Raw genomic sequence first — 6,770 nt, forward strand, 5'->3', positions numbered from 1 at the left:
ATGGATTCCGTTTTCCTTCTATTTGTAAAGTATTTGTAAAGAAGCATAAAACAGACTTCATAACCATGCAAACGAGGAGGCTATCCAATTCCTGGATCAGCATTGAATAGTGAGAAGATTAGAGTTAATGTAAAACCATTTAAGTAAGTGCAAATAGTTCATGTCTAAAAGCATGTGCATATTAAGTGATATGTATAAGCCGGTTAAAAAAAGTTGAGGAATACTATTGGTAACAAGTCAACAAACATTAGATCCCTTGAGCCTAGTTGTAAATAACCAAGGCACCGCTTAGGTGTGCTTTAAATATTTTTAAAAAAATATTGTAGCACTTCACATCACTAAAAATTTTTAGTTACCCAACAATCACATAACCCATTACCGTAAAATTTTCATTAAATTGGCGCATGTCAGGCTACGCTGCCATGCTGACCCTGTCGATCTTCTTCAGATTAGTCAAGTCACAGTTGACTAAGTTCTAGCTATATATTTTTATGTTTAATTGGTTATTGATTAAATTTACCATGTTTGGACGGATATGTAAAACGATAATGAAATTGGAAATAATGGATATTGGTGCGCGATGTTATTTTGGTAAATTTTGTTTACAAATAGATGGGGAATTCACCTGTACAAATATCCTTCAAATATCGTTTAACAAATTGAATAGTTTATAGAAAATGATGTAGCAGAAAGAAAACAACTGTCACCCAACGCAGAGAGGTTATTTGAGAGGGGCTGTTTCCCATTCTAGAACAAATACCTATAATACAACAAACATGTATTATCCCTCTATATCAATTCGGGTTTAGAAGTGATCATGCAACTCTGGGCTAGGTCCCCAAAATCACGGATCAATCAGAAAAAGATCTAAAGGACAAAAGTATGTTTGGCTGTTTTTCTGTATCTACATCAATGAAATATTGTTGAAATTAGCAGTTGTTGATGAAATTAAAGCAAAAGTAAAACTGCAAGAGCAACTCAATGAGATTATTGCATTGACCAAGAAATGGCGTCTCAAAAAAAATTAATAGAACACTAATAGTATTAAATGACACTACTGCATCATATGCCAACATAGCAAAATATCTGGGCATGAATCTAAATGTCAGGGTGAAATGGAAAGAATACATCAAAAAGAAAAAAAAATGAACCTCAAAAATAGAAAACTTAGCTCCATGGAAGAAAATCGAAGCTGTCAATACATAATAATCTCTTGATATGTAAACAAGTACTAAAGCCGGTAGTATACTGTAGATGTGCCAGTGCAAGTGCAAGTGAACATCAACATCAAAATAATTCATGTCAGAGTAACGTACCTACTGAGAGCCATTGTAAATGCTCCCTGGTACATAAGAAGTAGCGATCTACGCAGAGACCTACGTGTGGAACTGGTCGCAGTTTTTACAAAGAAGCAAAAAGCAGACTTCATAACCATAGAAACGTAAAACATAACCAACCCTTGGATCAGCATGGAATAGTAAGACCACTCAAAAGATGTTAACCTTTTGAGTTAGTGTAAAACCTTTTAAGTTGGTGAAAAATAGTAGTTGGTTAATGGTAAATGGTTAAAAAAAATTGAGGAATACCACTGGGGGGCCAAGTCAACAAACATTAGTTTGAAGATTCCCTGAGCCTAGTTGTAAATAACCAAGGAACCGCTTAGGTGTGTTTTAAACCTTTTTTTAATATTGTAGCACTTCACTTCACTAAAGGTTTTTACATACCCAACAATTACATAACCCATTACCATAAAATTTTCATTAAATTGGCGCATGTCAGACATGGTCAGCATGTTGACCCTGTCGATCTTCTTCGAAGTCTTCAAGTCACAGTCGACTAAGTACTAGATATATATTTTGATGTAGGTATATGTAATGGCTTATTGATTAAAATTACCATACCTGGACTCGTATGTAAAACGATAATACAATTGGGTGCGCGATGTTATGGTAAATTGTGTAAAGATTTTACAGTTTGTTACATGGTGTTAACAGAACAGAAAAAGTAGTTGGGGAATTTACCTGTACAAATATCCTTCTAGTAGCACTTTTAGCCGCTAAATGTTTAGCATACAAAATATTCAACAAATGAAATAGTTCATAGAAAATAATGTTTGAGAAAGAAAACAACAGTCACCCCAACGCAGAGAGGTTTTTTGAGAGGGGCTGTTTCTCGTTCTAAACGCTAGCCCGCACATGGGCGCTGGCGCTAGTCATCAACACGCACGGTGGACTTCCTGCGGACATACAATGTTGACGATCGCAGCGAGAGGACTGCTCCAGGTTCTGGCCAGGTATTGATCCCCGGTGACGTCAACGGGGCAGGGCCTCCTGCGCCACCACGGAGGCGGCGCCGATTCGAGGAGGATTGCTCCCCCGCGGACCCCACAACGCCCACGGTGGGTTTTTGCCGTGGAGGTCGACTGGAAAGGTCGGTCGATAGTCCCGTCTACGGTGGTATGGTATGTCTTCACAATGTCGATTTAGGGTTTTGTTGTTAATGTTACTGGAAGCGAACCTTTCATGTAGGTCCTACAATTTTATTTGTCGAAATATGAGCACGAAGGGAGTATAACAGTGCAACATTTTAATGGATGCATCTTTGAACTCAACCCTTTCTTACATGAATATAAAATATTGTTCCGAAGCTATTTTCTTGTAGCATCTTTATGCAGTTTACTATTTTTTTTTGGGAATAAGCCACAATTTTACTTCAAAATTAATTTTATTTGACCTTTAAATTCCCACTCGGGAAATTGTTCTCATAATACAACATACACATATTATATAATAATAACATGGATGAAATAATAAAAAAAATAAGAACTACAAAACAATACCAAATGGGGTAAAAATACTTAAAATAAATGTAAACACTGAAATAGTTTTGTACACACTTATGAATACAGATAAATAGGGAGAAGTGTACTTTTGAAGTGTGTAAATTAAATAATTTCTAGCTGAGCGTTTTCGGCTTATAAAGCCATCTTCAGAGCTGTGGTCAAAAGGTTCAAAATACCACTATGAAGAGAGATGGGGTGGATCCCATGTATGATATAAAAATACTTCTATTTTTTATGCAGTTTTTTTAATTGATGGAAAAAATTGGAAAAAAACCTTGTCTGATTGTTGAAAAATGCTCAACTTAGCGATTGTTTTAAGGTCGGAAAAGTTAAAAACATCTATTACAAGCACAAAGGACTTTCACACGAAAAATAACATTACATAAAACGAATATTTGATCATGGTAAGGTCAAGACACCTTACCATCTGAAGTCTACGGTGTCAGCATGCAGAATCCGTAGAATCATTCTTGGACACACTGTGGGACAGAGCTAGACCACATAAGCCGAATGACAAGAAATAGAGTAGTAAGGACAGCGAGAGACGGTTCCCCAATAGGAAGACGATCAGTGAAAAGACCACGAAAAGGGTGGAATGACAATTTATTGGAGACACATTGAAAAAAACAGACAGATGAGTCATGACTCTATAAAAAGAAGAAAACATACAGGGTGGGGCATTAGTAAGACAAAGTCCAATTACTCGTTTGTCCTAAGAGATACGAAAAAAAGTCATTGAGGTAAAAGTTGGGGCACTGCTGGGACCATAATTTAAAAATATTTTCAAATATACAGAAGCGTGCGTATTGACAGGGTGACACAAAATTATGTTTTTTAAATGTAACACCCTATATATTTTTACATTTTTGGATTCTCCTCAATGTTTCCATTCTTAAAATATATGGTTTTGTAATATTATAGGAGGTAGTTTAAAAGATAATTACGTTTTTTTGTTAATTTCGTAGCAATATTTACACACTGTAGACTTGTAGTGATTTGACCTCAAATTTTTATTTTATGTTCAAACGATTTTTAATATAGTCTATTATTGTTAAACATTAACAGTATAGGGAAATGTTAAATTTTAGTATACAGGGTTGGTCGAAACTCGGAATGAGTATTTTCTTAGTTTTCTTAAATGGAACACCCTGTATTTTAGTATTGTGATAAAATGATAGTTTATTGTACTTTTTATTTCTTAAGCATTCCCTATACCTAAGTGCTTTAATTTGTAAGTTATTCGTGATTCTTTAAGCCAAACATTAATTGCAAGAAAAATTACGTGAAATTTTATTAGGTGGCCGTGAAAATATTCAATCAAAAATAATTTTTCGAAAAAAAATACATCATAATCTAACCTGATCCTTAATTTATTAATATTGGGTGAGATACCTAAATTAATTCGTAGTTAGGATTGTTGGTGCGCAAAATATTAATAGAAACATACAATATTCTGACTAGTCGGCTATGACACTAAATTTCCTTAAAAATTTTACATTATAATATTTTTATAGTTCCAGTTGCTTTGTTACCATTACTAATATGAATTGTTCTAATGAGGAACTGATAAGATTTTTGTGCTAATAGAGTATAACAAAAATGTGCTAAAGAATTTTTCATCAGAAATTCTCTGATAGACGACAACTAAGAAGAGAAACGTTTAAAAATATACTAGAACGGTTTCAACCAAATGGACACTTAGATTGTGATAAATCTGACCGAACAAAAACTATTGTAAGTGAAGAAAACAGGAATTAAATGTTATCCTTAGTGTCACTCAGGATCTGCATATTAGTACAACCGTTCTTACAATCTAAGTATCTAGTCTGTCGAAACCGTTTTAGTATACTTTCAAAAGTTTCTCTTTTTGGTTGTCGTCTATCAGGGAATTGCTGATGATAAATTTTTATTGCAAGTAGCTCATTTTTGTTATACTCTCCTAGCACAAAGCCATTTTAATCAGTTCCTCATTAGAAAAATTAATATTAATAATGGTAACAAATCAACTGGAACTATATAAATAGTATAATGTCAAATGTTTAAGCAATTTTTGTGTCATAGCCAACTAGAGAGAATTTTGTATGTTCGATTAATATTTTAAGCACCAACGTATGTATTGAGATATCCCATCCAATATTAATAAATTAATGATCAGGCTAGATTATTATGTATTTTTTTTTCGAAAAACTATTTTTAATTGGATGTTTTCACTGCCACCTAGTAAAATTTCACGTAACTTTTGTTGCAATTAATGTTTGGCTTAAATAATCACAAATAAATTACAAATTAAAGCACTTAGGTATAGGGAATGCTTAAGAAATAAAAAAAGTACCATAAAATATCATTTTATTACAATACTAAAATACAGGGTGTTCCATTTAAGAAAACTCAGAAAATGCTCATTCCGAGTTTCGACCCACCCTGTACACTAAAATTAAACATTTCGCTATACTGTTAATTATTAACAGTAGTAAACTATATTAAAAAACGTTTGAATATAAATAGAAAATTTGATGTCAAATCACTACAATTTTACAGGGTGTAGATGTTGCTACGAAATTAACAAAAAAAAAACGTAATTAACTTTTAAACTACTTCGTATAATATTACAAAACCATATATTTTAAAAAAGGAAACATTGAGGAGAATCCAAAAATGTAAGAATATACAGGGTGTTCTATTTAAAAAAACATAGGTTTGTGTCATCCTGTCAATATGCACGCCCCTGTATATTTGAAAATATTTTTAAATTATGGTACTATGTGTGCCCCAACTTTTACCTAAATAACTTTTTTTCGTATCTCTTACGACAAACGAGTAATTGGACTATGTCGCACTAATGCCCCACCCTGTATTTATTCTAAAAATGAATAAACATTTTCAGGTTACACCATCCGAGGGTTCTAAAAATGCAAGTCATGCGGATTCTGATACTATAGGAAGATGAGGTAATTTTACAATTTATAATTGACATCTCATCTGCTCAGGTGGTAAATGTCCAGTGAGAGTTCTCTTATACTCCAAATAGAGTATATAAATTAAAAATAAAGAAACATTTTCAATTTCGTTGCCACCCGGCACTGAAGTCGTATTCTATTTCTAGTTCAATCAGAGAGTTCAATCTCTCTGATTTTTTTTTAGATTATCTACGATTCATCAAGGGAAAGTATTTGCGGGGACGCCACAGTTTATAAAAAATGACGTATTAACGTTATTTTTAATTTTTTGTATTATTTTAAGTATTAAAAGTAGTTATATATTTAAGTAAAAATACAATTAAACTATTTATAATAATCTCGTTGAAATCTCATAATAAAAAAGAGCCATAAGATACCTGTGTGGCCTCAGAAGAATAACTAACACATTGAAGATCACAAGAGATTGAAGCTACTTCAAAGATCGCAAGATTTGAACACTTACTTCTTAATATACCTTTGATTCTACCTAAAATTCTACCTTTGACGTCTATTTACCGACCCCGTCCTCTGAGTTAGTAAAGAAATCTATATTAAATTCGGCAAAAAAAACTGTACAACCATAATCTACAACTTAATCTTAATATACAACTTAAATCTGCAGCATCTTTTCCCCAAATTCCGTAAAAGAACAAAAGCATACATACGTGAAAGACCATATTATTCAGTAGAAGAATTTTTTACCTAATGAATAACTACTAAGAAATTACAGTACCCTTTGTACAAGCAGTATTTTTATCTGTGTATATTTGAGTGTCATATGCAGCAGCTTAACTTTAAAACTCTTAGCTGCTAAGGTAGACTATGTTATTTACAATTTATTTAAATTTTGCAATTAATAGTTCCTGTTTTACCTCATTATTATTCTTTTATTTAAATTGACGATTTTATATTTATATTGACGAATTTTAGTAAATTGTTTTGTTATTGTTTTGATTTTATGACTCTTTGTA

At 32.7% G+C, this 6,770-nt stretch overlaps 1 protein-coding gene across 1 annotated transcript in view; it reads right to left on the reverse strand.

Annotated features, from left to right (window-relative positions):
* The window catches only part of LOC114331009 (high-affinity choline transporter 1), a 36,703-nt gene extending 34,450 nt beyond the window's left edge, over window positions 1–2,253 (reverse strand). The window contains exon 1 of the mRNA XM_028280463.2: window positions 2,022–2,253. The gene's annotated coding sequence lies outside the window, so the exon portion shown is untranslated. The remainder of the gene's footprint in view (window positions 1–2,021) is intronic.
* Between the last annotated feature and the right edge of the window lie 4,517 nt (window positions 2,254–6,770).

This window comes from Diabrotica virgifera, chromosome 1 (assembly GCF_917563875.1).
Source record: "Diabrotica virgifera virgifera chromosome 1, PGI_DIABVI_V3a".
NCBI classification, from domain to species: Eukaryota; Metazoa; Arthropoda; class Insecta; order Coleoptera; family Chrysomelidae; genus Diabrotica; species Diabrotica virgifera.